The sequence below is a fragment of the Talpa occidentalis genome, unplaced genomic scaffold (genome assembly GCF_014898055.3).
Source record: "Talpa occidentalis isolate TD23 unplaced genomic scaffold, MPIMG_talOcc4v2.1 talOcc4.3, whole genome shotgun sequence".
Classification (NCBI taxonomy): Eukaryota; Metazoa; Chordata; class Mammalia; order Eulipotyphla; family Talpidae; genus Talpa; species Talpa occidentalis.
Window position 1 is genome coordinate 73,303,863 of NW_023603184.1, and position 17,989 is coordinate 73,321,851.

General features: G+C 38.3%; 1 protein-coding gene and 1 pseudogene across 1 annotated transcript in view; one reads left to right on the plus strand and one right to left on the minus strand.

The window, feature by feature from the left end:
• Window positions 1-17,989, plus strand: part of THSD7B (thrombospondin type 1 domain containing 7B) — a 1,502,545-nt gene that overhangs the window by 623,413 nt on the left and 861,143 nt on the right. The gene's annotated exons all lie outside the window — the stretch shown is intronic.
• LOC119254739 (ATP synthase subunit d, mitochondrial-like) lies at window positions 7,963-8,443 on the minus strand (annotated as a pseudogene).

A 17,989-nucleotide genomic window follows, 5' to 3' on the forward strand; every position in this document is an offset into this window, starting at 1 on the left:
CATGCATGAAAAAATAATAAAGAAAAATATAGAGATAGTGTTATTTAAGAAATCCAATTGAAAACTTTTAAATGTTTTCATTTCTTTATTTAATAGAAACTCTTGTTTCTCATGTTTATCTTGTCTTAAAGTGATGCCCTAAGGTATGAAAATGTTTCTAAAATACTTTGCTCTTATATGATGGTGGATCTAAAACATTTTGTTATTGATATCATACTGGGGACCAGGTTGATTATAAGAATCAAATAAAAGGAAGCCCAGCCTAGGGGCTGAGAGAAAGAGAGAAAAAAGTTTAATTATTTGTTTTTGTCAGACTCTCTAACTTCATAAAGAATTTCTCCAAATATTCTCCTCAGACCATTCATCTATGTTTGGTGAAAGTATGATGCCACACTCACCCTCTGCTCCTTCTGGCAGGAAACTACCTTACTGAGCCCAAGCTCCTTTTCCTCTTTTTCCACATAAAGGGTGTTTGGTCATTGGTGCTTTGAAAGGTCCAGAGGTGGCAGGTTAAGCTTAAACCAGTTGGGTTAAGATTGTGAGATGTTGGCTGACATCTTGCAAGGGTTTTTTTTTTTTATTTTTTATTTTTTTAAAAGATTTATTTATTTATTTATTTATGCAAGCACTGGGTACAGTCAGAAGTGCGGGAGGGTGAGAGAATTCACTAGAGCCAGAGTGGGGAGCAGAACAGGCAGACGGATGAAGTACACTGCTGAGGGGAGCAGCGGGCAGCAGGAGAGGTCTGTGCGCCATGTGGGACCCTCACCAGGTGGCCGGGGATCCAACAGGTGCTGCAGAGGCTGTGGGCAGCTTCACAACCCAGCGCTTAACCGCTGCGCCACCCAGGAGGCCCAAGGGTTTTTTTTTTTTTTTAAAGATTTATTTATTCGTTTATACAAGAACTGGGGTACAGGCCAGATGCGTGGGAGGGTAAGAGGATTCACCAGAGACAGAGGGGGGAACAGAACAGGCAGACAGACTGAAACACACTGCTGAGGGGAGCAGCGGGCAAGGCAGGAGAGGTCTGCCAACCCATGTGGGACCCTCACAGGCCGGCCAGGATTGAACCGGTGCTGCAGAGGCTGAGGACAGCTTCACAGCTCTGCGTTCAACCACCTGCGCCACCAGGGGGTGGGGCCCCAAGGGTTTTTTTTTTTTTTTTTTTTTTTTTTTTAATACCAGGTTATTTGTTGCTTGGCTACACCCAAAGTTTCTTTTTGGATTCTCTCTAGTGAGGGAGGACTAGGAATGAGGAAGTGTTTGATAAATATCAGCTTTCTTTTTAGCCCTTTCCTTGTGCTTCTTCCATATTGCTAAGATATAGTTGCCACCAAATTCAGATAGATGTAGATAATTCTCCTCAACCTGATGCTGGTTTAGTTTGTGAGAGAAAGCTGGTCTATGGAACTCTGTCTGAAGAGGGACTTTTGTAAGGGGTTGAATTGCTCTCTGAGGAAGTGGATGCGGAAGGCAACTGAAGTCTGACCTTGGTGCCCAGGAAAGAGAGGGACAGGGAGAAAGAGAAGGGCATCCTTTTCATTTCTGCTAGAGTATAGAATGCCCCTAGCCAATGATGACCTTAGGGATTCTGATTCCTTTGGCACCTTGCAACTCAGAACTTCAAGAACATGGAAATGTAGCCCTTTTGGCACAATTGTCACCTATTCTATGGTGAACACCAGCAGTTGTAAAGCTTTGAGCTTTATAGACTGGTAATGTGGATCTGCACACTTCTCAGGAGCCCTTGGGAGACTACCCTGGGGACTCAGAGGTATGGAGAAGTATTTTTCAAAGTGATCTGTAAATGGGTAGGAAAAAAGAAACATAGAAATTGGGACTTTTTCCTTCATTGGGATTCTATGTTCATGTCTTGCTGTGAATTGTGTTGAAGTCAGTACAAGCTTTCCAAAGAAAATTATTCAGCTTATTGTTCCATATCTAGCCACTATTAAATAGTTACATGAAATTAAATATCAGTTGGACATTAAGTTCTACAGAGAGATGTTTATTGAAAGGTACCGGGGTGGAGGGCAATGAAAACTCTTTATCTAATATAAAATGACTGTATATAATGTAACATCCTGTTCTAAACATTCACAGAAATCAACTCATTAAATTCTCCCCAAAACACAATAAGATAGTACTGTTATCCTTATTGGATATGAAGACAAACCTGTCTGATTTAAAGACTATGTGTTTAAATACCAACCTAGGTTGCCTCCCCTGTGATTTACCTAAAATGGTATAGTTCCTTAAACTGGACTGGAAAGGAAATGCTTGTTGATCATTCTCTACATAGGGGGCCTGTTTGATACTATTCATTATTCTTGTCATTGCATCTAACCTATGTATGTTTTTTTTTTTTGGGGGGGGGGACACTTGCCGGTGGCTGGGGATCAAACTGGCGCTGCAGCGCTCAACTGCTGCGCCACTAGGGGAGGCCCTAACCTATGTATGGTTTAAAGTGAAAATGACTATAACTTCTTATTTTTTTCCTGCTATCTCTAAGAGAGGTGGAAACTACAATATATTCTCTTTGAAAGAAAGAAGAGAGATGAAGAGATTTTATTTATTGTATAGATACCATAGGCAGGCACTGGGATGGATGCAAACTATATTTAATTATTCTGTCTTTCTGGTAAATAGGAATAGTAGTGTGCCTACTTCTACATTTTTTGCTCTCCAAATTCTCTACCAGTGAATGTAAATAAACATAAGTTCTAGATTCTTGACTCTTGGAAAATTTAGAAGTATGTTGAGAAAACAATTTATAATGCTTCAATTTTAGGCATTATATCATTATAACAATCTTATTATAATGCATATATTATTTACTATCTGTATGTGGTGTGTGTATACAACACATATACACCAAATTGTATGTTATTATAGTAATCTATAACTCTTGAAACTAACAGAGGTAAATAAAAGAGAATGAAATTATGTACTAAAATTCATGAAGTAAAACTGAAAATGCCATTAAAGTTCACAGATGATAGGAAACCACGATACCAGAATGAAAACAGAAAATGTACCTTAGAAGAGGTAAGACTGAGCTTGGCTTTAGCTTGGGTAGAAAAAAGCTGCTTGGGCTCTGGCAGACCAGATTGAATTAGACCAACCCTTTGATGAATAAGCAACACTTTTGGAAAATCTGGGCTTAAAAGCTATTGTTTAAGGCATAGGCTATCTCCTAAGGAAGTGAAGAGTTGAGGTCCTAGAGAAAGGAAAAACTGAGACATGCAAATACAGCATTTGGCACTGCTTTATCCCAACATGCAAATTCTTAAGTTGTTGCTGAGTAGGGCTTCCCTCATGGGACAGAGGGAACATGGAAATAAAGCATGAGCCATGGAGAAATGTCCTCATATACACTTGAGTCTTTTGACAGGCACCCTAAAAGGGTTATGTTCTAGGAGTTAGAACAACCTGGAAATAAATAAACCAGCCCTAACAGAGACTGAAACTCCATGTCATTCACCCCAATTTCAGATAAGATAAAGATCTGCTTCTACTCTAATTGACTGCCAAAAGGAATAGTAAAACCTCTCTGGAGGAATATAACATCAGTTACAGCCTCAAGGCAATGATTGATGTTAGAAAAAAAGTCAAAAATCATACCAAACCAAGACAAACTCCCCAAACTAGGCATTCAAAAATAGAAGAATTAACCAAAAAATAAATCGAGAACCAGTGTCTTCAGAAATTTACATATCAGAAATCTACATAATCCATTTAGCAAATTCAGATAATTGTTACTACTATGTTCAGGGAATTAACAAAATGGAAAATTTCAGTAGAGATGTGAAAATTATAAAATAGTGGCAAGCGGAAATTCTAAATTTAAAAAACACTAAATTTAAGAACTTAATATATATGTTTACAGAATATTAGGCAGAACTTAAAAGTAAAAAGAAAAATCAAACTAAAGTATGGGAAAAAAAGTAATATGGAAAGAGCATGAAAGATATATGGTATATTGTTAAAAGGGTTAATACTGATTTCATTGGAATCCAGGGAGTTAGGGAAAAGAGAATGATCAATATTTGAAGAGACATTGCGAAGATTTTTTCAAAAGTTACTGAGTTCAAGATAAAAGATCTAAGAATTACTTCAAATGCAAAGCAGGGTAAATACAAGACTCCCATGCCTAAGCACATCATAGTTAAACAGTAGAAAATTAAACACAAAAAGATCTTAAAAGCAGCCAAAAGAATAAAAATTTACCTTCAAAGAATGAAGACTATAACAGAAATAATGGATGACAGAAGACCATGATTGGCAGCTTAAATATGCTGGGGGGAAAATTACTGATAACTTAGAATTCTATAGTGAGTGAAATATATTCCAAAAAATGTAGAGTAGGGATAATATCATATCAGATTAACAAGACCAGAATTTATTGCTCAAGGACCCACATCAAAAGAAATAATACTCTTCTTTAAGTAGAAGGAAAATGATCCTAGCCAAAAGTTTGAAAATAAAGCAATAAAGAACAATCCAAAGAATAAACATATGGGTAAATCAAAATGAACATTGGCTACATAAAATAAATATAGCATAACCTGTAGTTTGAAGTATATTTTAAAAATACTTAAAAACTCTAAAGTTAGATCATCTTCCCTTTTGGAGTTAAATGCCCAAATGTATGTGGATTTAAAATGTTCTAAGATCTTTGAGTTCTCTGAGATGCTGTATATGTGTTAATTTACATTATACTTTAATAAGCTAAAACTTAATCTTGCAATCTCTAGGATAATTATTAAGGAAAAGTAAATAGAGGAGAAAATTGTTATATTTTGGATTCACATAAAAGAAGCCCCTGTGATGAGCTTAAATGCAAGTTGTTAACTTGAAAGATGACCCCCAGGAAAATTAGGGGAGTGGGTGCGTTAGGCAGGGATGGAGAAGAAACCAATAAGACATGTATAATGAAGAAACTTAGTAATGGGGTCAGCAGGAGCTTTATATTGAGACATATTGGGAGCCAGCATATTACAAGCACCTTAGGGTTATCCCATCCAATGTTGATCCCATATTTATTTATCCCACAGTTGATGATTCCCTGGCACTTCTGGCTTGTATATTGTGTAGGCAGAAGGATTTTGGTAGCCAGAGAGTAATTCAAATCTAAAGTCATGGGAGAGGCCAGTTGAAATAAATAATAGGTGCAAGAAAACAGTCAACTTCAAGAGGATGTGTGTGGGGTAACCAACAGTGCTACAATACCCTGAAAAGATATGCATGCATCTACCAAAGACACACAGAAGAATATACATAGCAGAATTATTGTATTAGCCTCAAACTGAAACCACCCAAACTTCTCAGTAGTCAAATGAATAAATGTTAATATAGTCATACAGTGTCGCATTATGCAGCAATGAAAGCAAATTACAGCTATAAACAAGAACATGACTGTGTCTCACAAATGTAATAGTGAGGAAAATAAGCCAGATGTGACAGAAATTATACTGAAGATTCCATTGATATAAAGTTCAAAATCTACAAAGCTAATCTGTTGTGTTCAAGAAATGGGTAACTTTGAAATGAGAACTAACTGGATGGGGATGAAAAAGGGTCTGTGTGCAGTGCTGATGATCTGTTTATTGATCTCAAAGAGGCTTACTCATGCATGCTTTCTGTGATAATTTACATAACTGCTTATGTGATATGTACTTTTCTGTACTCAACTTTATTAAAATTAAAAATAAATTAGCTTGGTGAGGGGTGAATGAGGTACTGCTTCCCACACTGGTGATTCTCCCCATACCAGAAACCTTCAAAGGGTATCTCTGACACCAGAGGAATGGAAACAACAGCTTATGGACAGCAAGATGAGCATGGTTGTGATATGTGGAGAATTGGGAAGAAACTGGTCTACAGGAACTGGAAAACCATGTCAGATACTAATGGGGGTTTCTGTGTTCATTAGTGAATTCAGACAAGTTGAGGGGTTTGGAGGACTTTGTCCTTGACATCATGGGTGTTATAAATCATTGCTGCATATGAAACTCCCTACGCCATTCTGATATCAGTCTCTCAGTCTTCACACATAACCCCATACTCTCCACAATGGGGATCACATCTACTTTACTAACTTGGTAAAATGCATAATGTATTGATAGTTACTCACCCACTTCATGGGTGGTGATGGGAACTTCAATTTACTTAAAATGTGGACATTTCATGCCTCATCTGGTGAAAATTATTCATTTGTAAATTTCAACCTTCTACCTTGAAGACACCAAACTATAGACAACAGGAGCACAATGAGGGGTTCAGCTATGTGAGCCTATCTGACCCACCTGATGAGATGAAATTCACTCTCTGCAGTTGACGATAAGAGGCAGTGAGGTGGAGAGGCTCAAGGTAACTTAGTTAATTTCTGAAGGACAATTTTTTGGATACAAATCTGAATAGATTTAATGATATTGCATATTTGGAGGTCAAGGTAACTGTGTTTAAGCGGGTGCCATTATTGTGACAGGGCTTTCTTATGAAGAGAGTGTTTTCTGATCTGTCTGCCACTTTTTATTTTTTTTTCCCTCTAACACAAAAGGCAAGTGAAAATTAAAATGGAAATTTCAGGAGGGGGGCAAGTAATGAGTATTCTAATTATTAAAGATTCCTTTCAAGTCTTCAGATAACACATGGGGTCAAAACTGTCTCTCTTTAAATCTTATTAAGAGCAGAACAGCTATGCCTGATCATGTTATGATGGTATTTTATTCCAAGCCTTCCCTGTCAGCCCCACCCCAAGGAAATGAGAGTATGAAGTTCCTCTCTTGTTAGATGACAACTCATCTTTGGGAATTAAGATGACGTAATGGATGTCCCCATAGCTGTGAATGTTTACTTGTGAATATTGTCTACTTGTCTGCCAATTGAAGACCTGAGAGCAGTCTTCTGTTTTTAACTGGAAGGGAGAGCAAATTATGCAATTCATGTACACATTCTGGAGTTGGTAGAAAAAGATTTCGCCAGTATCCAAAGAATACGGAGAGGGTTTTATGGTGGAGGAATTATTTTTTCATAACAATGAGAATCTATGAATTTAATGGTGATTAGTTATTTATTGACTGTTCTTGTTGCTAGAACAGTTCACCTCCTGGTGCACAAAATACTGCTTTCAGATTCCAATCACTTCAGCTAACACTGTCAGCTGAAAAGGACTAGACTCCAACTGGCTGTCACAAGTAGTCCCACATTTTCAAGTATTGCTTCAAAACCCAAAGCCAGGTCTGCACAGTGTTTGTTATTGCAAAAGTCAGTGTCCACAGGTGGTCACAGCCAGCAGCTGGAGGAGAGAGAGTCATGGGCCCCCCACTGCCTGACTCCCTGGGTTCCCTTGCCTTCCTGGCTGGATTCCACATTCAACCCTTATGGCTTCCAACCATGTCTGTGCTGACATGCAGACAAGCTCTGTCAGAGAGCACAGTACAAACACATGGGAAACCTGCTGCTAAGTGTGACAAAGGTTTCCTCAACACAGCAACAGCATATGGAAAGCAGGCATGGAATCATTCCATGCTCGGGCTTAAAAACTATGCAGGTTTTTTCAATCGGGTTCAAAATGCCGGGTGGTTTACAAGCTCCTCTTTGCTCCAGCTGTGAAAAGTCTGGCTAGGTTGTCTTTGTCTGACCAACCACTGCTAATTTTGAACAAAATTTTCCATCTTCCTTCTTACACTTCTGTTTTGCTGTGACCCTTAAGTTATAGCTTATTTTCTGAATTCCTAGGCAAATTGTGTACGTTATCTCTATCTACCTATTGATATATATTTATGTATATCATTGGCAGCTATTTATGTATATGAATAAATTTAAAAGGATCTATTTTGAAGTTCTCTGCATTAGTGAACTCCCTAGCTCTAGGGTTTTTTTTTTAATCCACTATATAATTATTTTTAGTGTCCAGAGTTTACAATATGATAACAGAGCTTTTTCCCACATTCAAGTTTATAAATTCTCAATCAGCTTATGAGGCCAATAGTGATATTTCATCTTACCTAATTTGCTTTCTGGGAAGATTTTATTGAAGTCCTCAATGGGGCTTCACAATGTACACAATGAAATGGAATTGTGTCCTTTACCTTTCCTGCTCTTTCTGCTAATCCTCAATCCTGGTCTCTGAGAGATTCAAAAAGGCAGTGCAACTTTTAATATATTTTTCTTCAGCATCCGGTTGGACAATGCTTTTATCCTCTGGCACAGGAACCTTCAGGGAATTAAGCTTCTCAAAGTCACCTACCAAGTCATCCTCTCCCACATTAGCCTTGTAGTAAGCCCAGTGAATAGTGGGTAGATTCTGAGATAGAGTGCGAACCTGGAGGTGAGAGTCTCTTTCCAGGATTTTAGAGTTGGCCTTTTGGTTTCAGGCAATGATCTCCCCAAAAGGTACCCCATCAATGACTTTTAGATCTAGTTTTCACCCAGCCATCTTGAAATCCTTCACTGAGTCTGACGACCCAGAAGAATCCACAGCAGAACTGGTTTAGCTTTTCTGTATCTAGCTCTTCTTTAAAGAGTGAGAGCTCTTCTCTGGTGGCTGTGCCATGTAGTGTCATGGTTCCAAGAAGAAATCCTAACCTAAGGAAATACATTTTCATCTTCCGAATTCCTGGATGATCTTTCGTGCTTTAAAAAAAAAAAAATCAGCAGATGATCCTCTGTCCAAATACCAACCTCCACTGGGTGTGAGAATCTTTAGCCACATTCTACCCTCAGGGTCCCTGGAGAGCACAGACACTGAATTACTGCCAACAGACATTGAAGGAAGTAGGGGAGGGGTGTGTGTGTGTGTGTGTGTGCATGTTTGTTGACATAAACAGGAATCTAGGAGGAGTTGACATAAACAGAAATCTAGTGTCCTTTAAACCTAACTTGCAGGGCCTCCCTGGTGTTGCAGTGGTGAAGCGCTGGGTTGGGAAGCTGCCCTCAGTCTCTGCAGCTCCGGTTTGATCCCCGGCCACCCGCAAGGGTCCCACATGGCGCACAAACTTCTCCTGCCACTGGCTGCTCCCCTCAGCAGTGTATTTCGTCAGTCTTCCTGTTCTGCTCTCCGCTCTGTCTCTGGTGAATTCCCTCACCCTTCCGCGCTTCTGACTGTACCCAGTGCTTGTATAAATAAATCTTTAAAAAAAAAATAAACCTAACTTGCAAATCACCAGTAGGGCCAAAATGAAACACCATCTGTTTAATTTCTTAATCAAGAATTTTGCCCCCAGGGGGCAGAAATGATAGTTGATAGTCCCATTCAAATAGATGATGGACTGGTTTTGGCTGGCACACTTTTACAGCAGCAACCCCAAATCCACACAAGAACAGAAAGAAGACAAAGGAAGTCATACTTGCTCCTTTTGGCAATGGGTCTTCCATGTGTTCAGGCTGATGGCCAATGAGTACTTGGTGAAGAATAGCTTGTCCTATGGGAGCTTTTTCACTTGACATGTCTCATTAGTTATGGAGTGTCAACAAGTAGTATCACAGAAAACTTTGTGCTGACTTTTCAGGGGCAGGACTTGTGGGCAATTTAAACACAACATGTGGGTACTGGTAACTGGGGTGATGCTCAGAGATGCTGATGCATGCAGGAGGGCCCTCTCCTGTGACTTCACTTTCTTTTTTGAAGCAGACAAGGAATGATGAAAAGAAATGAAATCTCTCTCAGGCTCATTTGAGCAGTCATTATATGGCCGCTATAGAATTCAAAGTGAGTCAGTAAAATTTGGATCTAGCATTTGCAGATTTTTGTTTCCAGATTGTGTAATTCAACTACAAATACTCACTTGCAGTTAAAAAATGAAACACACAATAGGCAGAAGAATTTTTTCCTTTTGAATTCTCTTCTTGGGATTAAGAAAAGTAGTTGTTTGGGTTCCGTGTGTATACTGAGCTTTTCCAATAATAAAAGACAATAATGATCTAATGCGCCCTTTCCTTCCTAAATGTTTCAGGTAGAAAATTCTTGATTTATTGAACCCATAATATTAACATCAATAACTTTAAATTTAACTTTTTGGGTTTTATTTTTCTTTTCCAATTTGTGGTGTAGATAAGACAAAAATCCAACAAACATTCAGCATACTAAAAAAAAAGATCTTCTCTGATTTTCTTATTTAATCATTGATCTATCTATCTACCCAATATTTATATATCATTTCCTGACCTTGCTAGGCTCTGACAACAAGCATGGAGAAGGGAAAGTCCTTGTCCTCACATCAGTAAGACAGCATCACAACATACAAGCAATGATAGAGGCAGCAATATGGTACTATCGAGTCTTAGACTAGCATGGTGGCTAGATTGGTGTCAGAGAAGAACCTTTGTAAGAAATGACCTCTGAACTATATCTAAAATACTAGAGCCAAGCCCGGTAGAGTTATGGCAGGCATTTTAGATACAAGTGTCCAACATGATCAAAGGTGTGGAAAAATTGTAAACAGATTGGTAGTCCTGGGAGGCAGAGAGGAGAGAGATGAAGCTAAAGAGTTGGAGAAAATGGGTCCTGGTAGACCTTGTGAGCTAGACTATAGGCCAGGTTTCTACTGGGAAGCTATTATTACTGATACAATAATGTTTACAAAAATAAACTGAACTAGGGCAGTCTTCATAAGATTGACAAGTAAGAACAAAAGAATTTCAAGCAATTTCAGGGGATAAGCCATGGTAAAGAAGAGAAGAAAAGTAAGAAGATAAGAAAAGTATATGATGCTTTCTACAATTCTAGCCTAGATATCTGACTGAATATTGTTTGGCATTTAGGGGTAATATGATGTATGCAGTTTAAGATGGGCTGAATTTGAGGTGTCTATGGATATCCAGATCAGTATGACCTATACTTTTGGATTCTTCCTTGGCTTAAAAGAGAACACTGTACAAATTTAAATATACAACAGTAATTTGATATTTGTATATATTATAAATGAATATTGCAATGATTTTAGTTACTGTCCCTTACCTCAACAAATTAGTCTTTTTCATGGATGCAAGCTTTGAAGATCTACTCTCCTGGTTACATTCAAATATACACTATAGTATTATTAACTGTAGTCACAAGACTATCTATTATTGCCTCAGAATTTATCTTACAACTTGAAATTTTGTGTTCTCAACATGTTTGCCAATTCCTCCATCTCCTCTCCTCTTGCAATCACCAATTTGTTCTCTGTTTCTATGAGTGTTTTTATTTAGATTCTACATGTCATGTATTTTATTTTTTTTTTTGAGGGCCCTCCATGTCTTCCATAATGACTGTACCAATTTACATTCCCACCAACACTGTACAAGGGTTTCCTTTTCTGTACATCTTCTCTAGCACCTGTAACCTCTTTTCTTTTATATAATAGCCATTCTAACATTTGTGGGGGTGATGTCTCATTGTGGTTTTGATTTGTATTTCCCTGATGATTAATGCTACTCTTTTTATATACCTGTTGGCCATTTATGTGTCTTCCTTTGGTAACATGTCCATTCAGGTCTTTGCCTGAATTATTTAATTGGATTTCTCTCTCTCTCTCTCTCTCTCTCTGCTATTGAGTTGTATGAGTTCCTTATGTATTGTTTGCCTTATTTTTGGTATAAACTTCCAAGACAGAAATGACCTGAAAAAAGTGTGCAGTTCCCTAAGTGAGAGACAATTCACTCATATGTACTATGTTTGGAATGTCTTCCTGTATTTATTTATTTTGAGAACCTATTGTCAAGATAGTTCATGTGTGTCACCATATGCCCATCCTGAGTTGCCACTTTCCATGCAGTTTCTAAGATAGACACTGATAATGCAGCACAGATTGATTGCTGAGCTCTAATTCAGTCTCAGAATCCTTGTCCACTGGACACTTTTGGTAGTAAATGACAATCAAACATCACACAAGGCAAAAGCTGTTTGTTGGCTGTGGCCTACTATATGCTTGGGCTGAATCAGGAACTACAGATATTATAAAATAGCAAGCACATTTATTTCCTAGGTTGGTGTAATAAAACTGAAGAAAGAAAGTATACCTTGTTGAAGAACAATATTAAAATGTGTCTTCTCTGCAGGGAAGGAGATTCAAAGTCACTGCATTAGATTGTTTACTTGACATTCAAGTATTGGCTGGAGTGTTGAGGTAAATGCCATGGAAAGCCTTTTGTAATCTTGGGAGTTACTGTTGTGTCAGAGTCCAAGCAGCCCCTAAATCAGTGACTGTAAGTGTTGATATGTAGAAAGTCACATGGGAATTCATTTAAGTTTCAGATTTCCTGGGTCCTACATCAAAATTCCCATTCAAAAGGAACTTAAATCCAGAATTTTCTAAGAACTCTTTTGATTCTGGTCTACATAGTCTGAGGACTCCTCTTCGAGAAATATTCTGTAAGAGGACTTGTCTCTACAGTATACTATTCAAATCTCTGTTTCAGGGGACTATCATTTATCATGCAGAAATAAAACTTTAGAACATTGAGTTATGTTTATCTTAACAAAGGAATGTTCTTAAGCTTTGCTTTCACTGGTGAAGATGCCCTCATTAAACCTGTAGGACAGTTAGCTGGTTATGTCCTGGACAGAGAGATGTAGTTGAGTAGAAGTGGGAGTTGACTTGAGTTTTTCTTACTGTGACATTGTGAGGTTTATGTTGCCTGAGGAAGTGTATTTAAGGGTCAATGATATTGTTTAATTAAACAACCCCTCACAAGATGGGAAAGTGGCTTAAACAGATTTCTACAAAGAACCTGTGAATTGATAAAGCTAAAGAAACATCTATAAGGGAACAAAAGAAAATGGCCATGCTGGCAATTGCCCTGTTCATTCAAAGCTCCTAGACAGCTACATCAAGGGGTAAAAAACAATGACAATCTAATCAGATATGATTACCAAGAAAGTTATTTGAAATATGGATTTACAGCCACTATCATTAATGATTAAGCTCTCTCAAAGTACACATCATGTCTTGAAAGATTAGCTAATGCCACCCTGATCAGCAGGGCAGAATAGCAATTAGAGAAGGCATTAGAAGAAGTAGAATAGAGATTAAGACTCAGATGCTAGATACAGATTACTGGTTTAAATTTAATTCTGGTACTTACCAATTGTATAACCTGGATGAATTACTTATGGGCATCGTGTCTTAGTTTCCCCATCTGTACAATGGGGATTGATAATACCTACCTTGGATGGCTCTTATGGGGATTAAATGAATTGATATATGCAGTGTGTTTGCCCAAGTGCCCAAAATATAGTGTTTCCAGTAGCAATGTTAGTTTAAATATCATGTCATCCTTTGTAGATTTCTATTTCATATATTTTACATGGATATGTCTTATTAACATTTGTAAATAAATGTATTGACATGGGCACATACTCAAACATCATTGCTGATGGGGTGGTGGACTTCATTTTCCAGCAGGTGCTAGAGTTACTGCATTTCCCAGGTCTCTGAGAGTATAAATAGTAACTGACATCACCTATTGCTGGGCCTGGAGGCAGGGCCTGTACTTTTGGATGGTGGGGACTGGGTATAAAAGCAAAAAATATCACCCTGACAATCTTTTCTGTACATCTCTTCTGTATATTAAAGATTCTGACCTAATTGTCACTTTTTTTCTGCTTTCTTTCATATCTTTTTTTTTTTCTAACCCCCATATCTGTCATGCCAAGACATTACCTGAAAGAATATTAGGAAATATGCTAGTTTCCAAGGAGCTCTCCTGCTCTCCCTTTGTCCCCTCCATCTGACACAAAACCCTCTGCTCTGGGGGCTCTGATTTATTGGTCTGAAGGTGTCCCCTGGATCCAGAATACCCAGACCACATGGACAAACAAGCCTGTACAAATACAATTCTTCCCTTTTCCACTCAGTGCAGCTAGGTGAGATTGAATTTTTCAAAAGCAACATTATTGAGAAGAACATAAAAGGGAATAAACAAAGGAAACACCAAACCACTGAAGTAAATGGGAAAGTCCAATATTTCCTTTCAGCCTTTATTTACTGATCACACAGCCCTCCATTTCCTCTTTCAATCTGCTTTAGTGAACTCACACCTAAGTGGCCTTCAGGTTGTACCCTCTGTTGCCTTAACTGCATATTTTCTAATTGCCATTGCCTAGACATCAGAATCCAGATTCCATCAACTTTCAGTTAGATTTATCCATTTTCTGCCTCCATTTTAAAGGATCACATAGAGGATTGCACAAGAGGGCCTTCAATAACCTGCTCAAATTTCTCTGTCTCTCTCAGACTCTTCTCCGAGATTGTTTTACCAATTTCTAAACACATGAAGTTCAACTGTTCATGACCTCTCCCTGGAGTCATCCCCCAGCACTTTCAGCTTGTACAAATTCTATCTGCCTTCTTAAGACCCCTCAAGTCCCTCCTTTCCTGACTGACCATCATAGACCAGGTAGAGAAATATTACAATATCTCACATGTGAATGAACCACTACATCTTACACTTGGAAAATCATTTTCCTCCTACCTCCTCCCAGTGTGTGGGACCCATTGACCCACTGACCATCCCAGTGCCTATGTCTATACACTAGAACATCTCACATGAGGTGGGGGTGTGGAAGCTGAGGGCGAACCTTACTACCTCTTTAGCCTCTCATTCCCCAAAGCAGAATACCTTTTATTGATGATATATTTATATACCTACAGTTGGAGAACTCAGTCTGAATTTCAGGACAACACAGCAAAGTGTAAAAACAAAGACCAGATTGCAACTCATTATGAATTAGGAGTATGATCAGACTGGATCATAGTTGTTCTGGAAACATATCCTGAATATAGCCAGATTACTGAGATTTAACATTTGTTTAATATGTGTTGCTAGATACCTTCTCCTCAAAGTGAAATTTGAAAAGGTAATATCCTTTAAAGCAGATGGACTTGTTTTAGAAAACCTGTAGCATTCTGAGCACTGAAATGGGTAAAGGCAAGAGAGGGTGGAGAATTTTATTTCATTGTTTGATATCTAAACTTCTTTTCTATGCATTGGAAGGCTTAGTAAGCTTAAGCTATTACTATTATAATTTATTGGTACAGTGTTGACAATAGGCTTGTTGTTCCGTAAAATCCAAACCATACAATTGCTTTGCCTCTGGGGCATATATGGTAGATGCAGAATGCTTGTTGACAATCTTGATTAGATTATATTTAAGTACGTGGATATTTGTGTTTTTCTTTACCTTTTTTTGTTGCTTCGATATTGTTTTCATCTTCATACCTTGTCATAGTCTCAGGAGAATTCTACTACTGAGATGATTCTTCAAAGGTCTGTATCAGCCAGTGTCTTCAGCATTCACTTGCCTGAGGTTCTCATGTTAAATTTTGCTGCTGGTCTGATCTGCCAGCATTGATTCTTCCACTAATTTCTCTTTCTTTGCAGTGGTTGATGATATTGAGAAAACAGTCAAGGCCCTAGCACATCTCATCAGATGTTTTAAATGAGCTAAAAGAGGGAAAAATTATATGAAACATTGTTGTATTTTTGTTGTTAAATTGTCTTTCACTGGTCAAGCAGTAACAACTGAAAGCAAGAGGAATTCTCAAAAGCTTTTGTGGTGGAGAGAATAATGCTTGCCCCCTACAAAATGCTCTTGTCCTAACTATCCCCATGTCAACCTTTGAGTATGTTCATTTACATTGCAGATGTAATTAAAGGTACAGACCTTGAGATGGGGAGATAAGATTTTATTATCCAGATGGGCCCAATCTAATCACATGAGTGTTTAAAATAGAGAGCCTTTCCCAGTTACAGTCAGAGACCAATGTTACTATGAAACAAGAGTCAGAGATTCAACTTGATGGCTTTGAAGATGGAGAAAATGGACCAAAAGGGAAGAAGTTGAGATGTCCCCTTAGAAAAGACAAGAAAACATGTTCTCCTTTAGTATTTCCAGAAAGGAATGCTTCTTGTCATAACCTTGGTTACAGCCAAGCGACAGCTATGCTGGAGTCTGACCAGTGTAAAATAATTATCCCACTATATTTAGGGTAATTTGTTATAGTAAGACTAGGAAGCTAATTTGCTGTATCTCAAAGAATACAGTGAAAATACATATATTTGTGAAAACAAGTCTATTTTTCATCTTTATTGGACATGTGGGCATTACATTGTGTACTTAGAAGGACTTGTGGCAAAGCCAAACACAGCTCATTCATACAGCTAAGGAGCTCTGGGAGGTGTGAGTGTCTAAGTGCTCTGATTGCTGTTTGATTTAGCATCACCCAGAACTGGAGTGATGGATACTCTTCTATGAAGTCTTAGATCTCTTTGGGAATCCAACAATGCAATATTTTTGGCATCTAGAAATGACCTTTCTGAAATGTTAACTGGATGCCTCTCCTCATCCTAAGTCTTTCTGTTGCTCTTCTTTTTAGTCAATAAAAGCCAAGCTCCTCAAGATGTTCTACAAGACACTTCAAGAAGTAACCCCTGCCACCTCCTTATCCCTCCGACTTGCTCTATTAATTTGTAACTCAACTCTGACATTATCTTCTCTTTGGAGATTTTCTTGCTACTCTCTAGCCAGTCCCAACTTCCCCCTGCCCCCAGTTCCTTTTCACTCCCATACAGAAACTCACCTTAACATCTATATTAACATTTACATCCTGTATTATCTCTTGTCTACATTTTTCATGAGCTCTTACAAGCCAGCAGATTATACCTTTTATCTCTACACTGAACAACTACTCCTACACCTGTATGGCACCTAGGAGGTGCTCAGTGAGTGCTAGCTGAATGAAAGAATCCACCCTACCATTATCATCCTTGAATGATCTGTAACATAGATTAGGAGTTAATAATTTACCTCAGGTATTTGGAAGGTTCTGTGCTTTTTCTTAACCCCTTAGAGGTAGCCTATGAGTCCTGATTATTTTTCTTTCCTATTTTTTTCCACAGTAGGAAATTTTTACCCTCATTTGAGCAATGTGAAGGGGTACAGAAGAGAAAACAAAGTTTGGAGTTAGACTTTCCAATCTGTAGAAAGAACCCCATAGAAATTCCATGAGTGGGTGTCATAGGGCCTTGTAAACCACCTGAAACATATATTCATAATAAGGGATGGTACTGTTGTGGAAAAATACCCAAATAAGTCTTCCGCTGAGTTTAGGCTACTCCAGTTATCTTTCAAGATTCTCCATTTTGGAAGACGTTGTTACCACATTTACACCCAAGGGAAGAAATTATTTCTGATCTTGCTGAATAAGAAGTTTGAGGAGGAAGCCTACCTAGAATGGTGGTTCAAGCAGATATTTTTCCTGCTCAGCAGGGGAGAGGGTAATTCAGACTCTTCTTGTAAATGAGTGGTATGTCAGATCAGGTGGTTTGAGCACGGTCATTTCTGCAGGATTTCATGTTCTCATGGGACTGACGGGGAACTTTGAAGTGTTTCATCACTTGCTTTGAAGAAAAAATTCAGGTAAATCATATGAATTGGACTGAATTTCTTGCCGCTTAGATGTATGCTTCCCCCACATCTAAGGAGGTGGTTGCTTTCTCCTACCCAAGGCACTTGACACTTAATGGGTCACTTAGAGAAAACCAGAGGTCAGTTACTGGGTATATATTCTTGTCTTGTCTTTCTCATCTGGCATAAAGAATTGGAGAGAGATAAAATGGATTCAGAACTTTTGGTTAAATGGTGTGCAGTCTACCAGAGCCGGACACATGATTTGTTCTCTAAACAAGCAGCATGCCTGCATACAGAAACTCTTCTGTAAATAAACCACAAAGTCACAGAGTTGGCTACAGCATTTAATGAGAGCAAGTAGACAAAATAATATCCATTCCTCAAGGTCAACATCTATTTCTCTGTGGACTTGTTGGGGGGACAGAAGAGACTATCTGGATAATTGGGGAATGTTTCCTTGTAAAAGGACATTTTTCTGACTACTGCATCCAAATTCATCTACCATTGTAAAAAAGTGTGATGCTAGGGCAAGGAGAAGCTGGCCATTCTGCTTTGGTTAATGATCTGTCTACATTGAATACTGCATTGGTG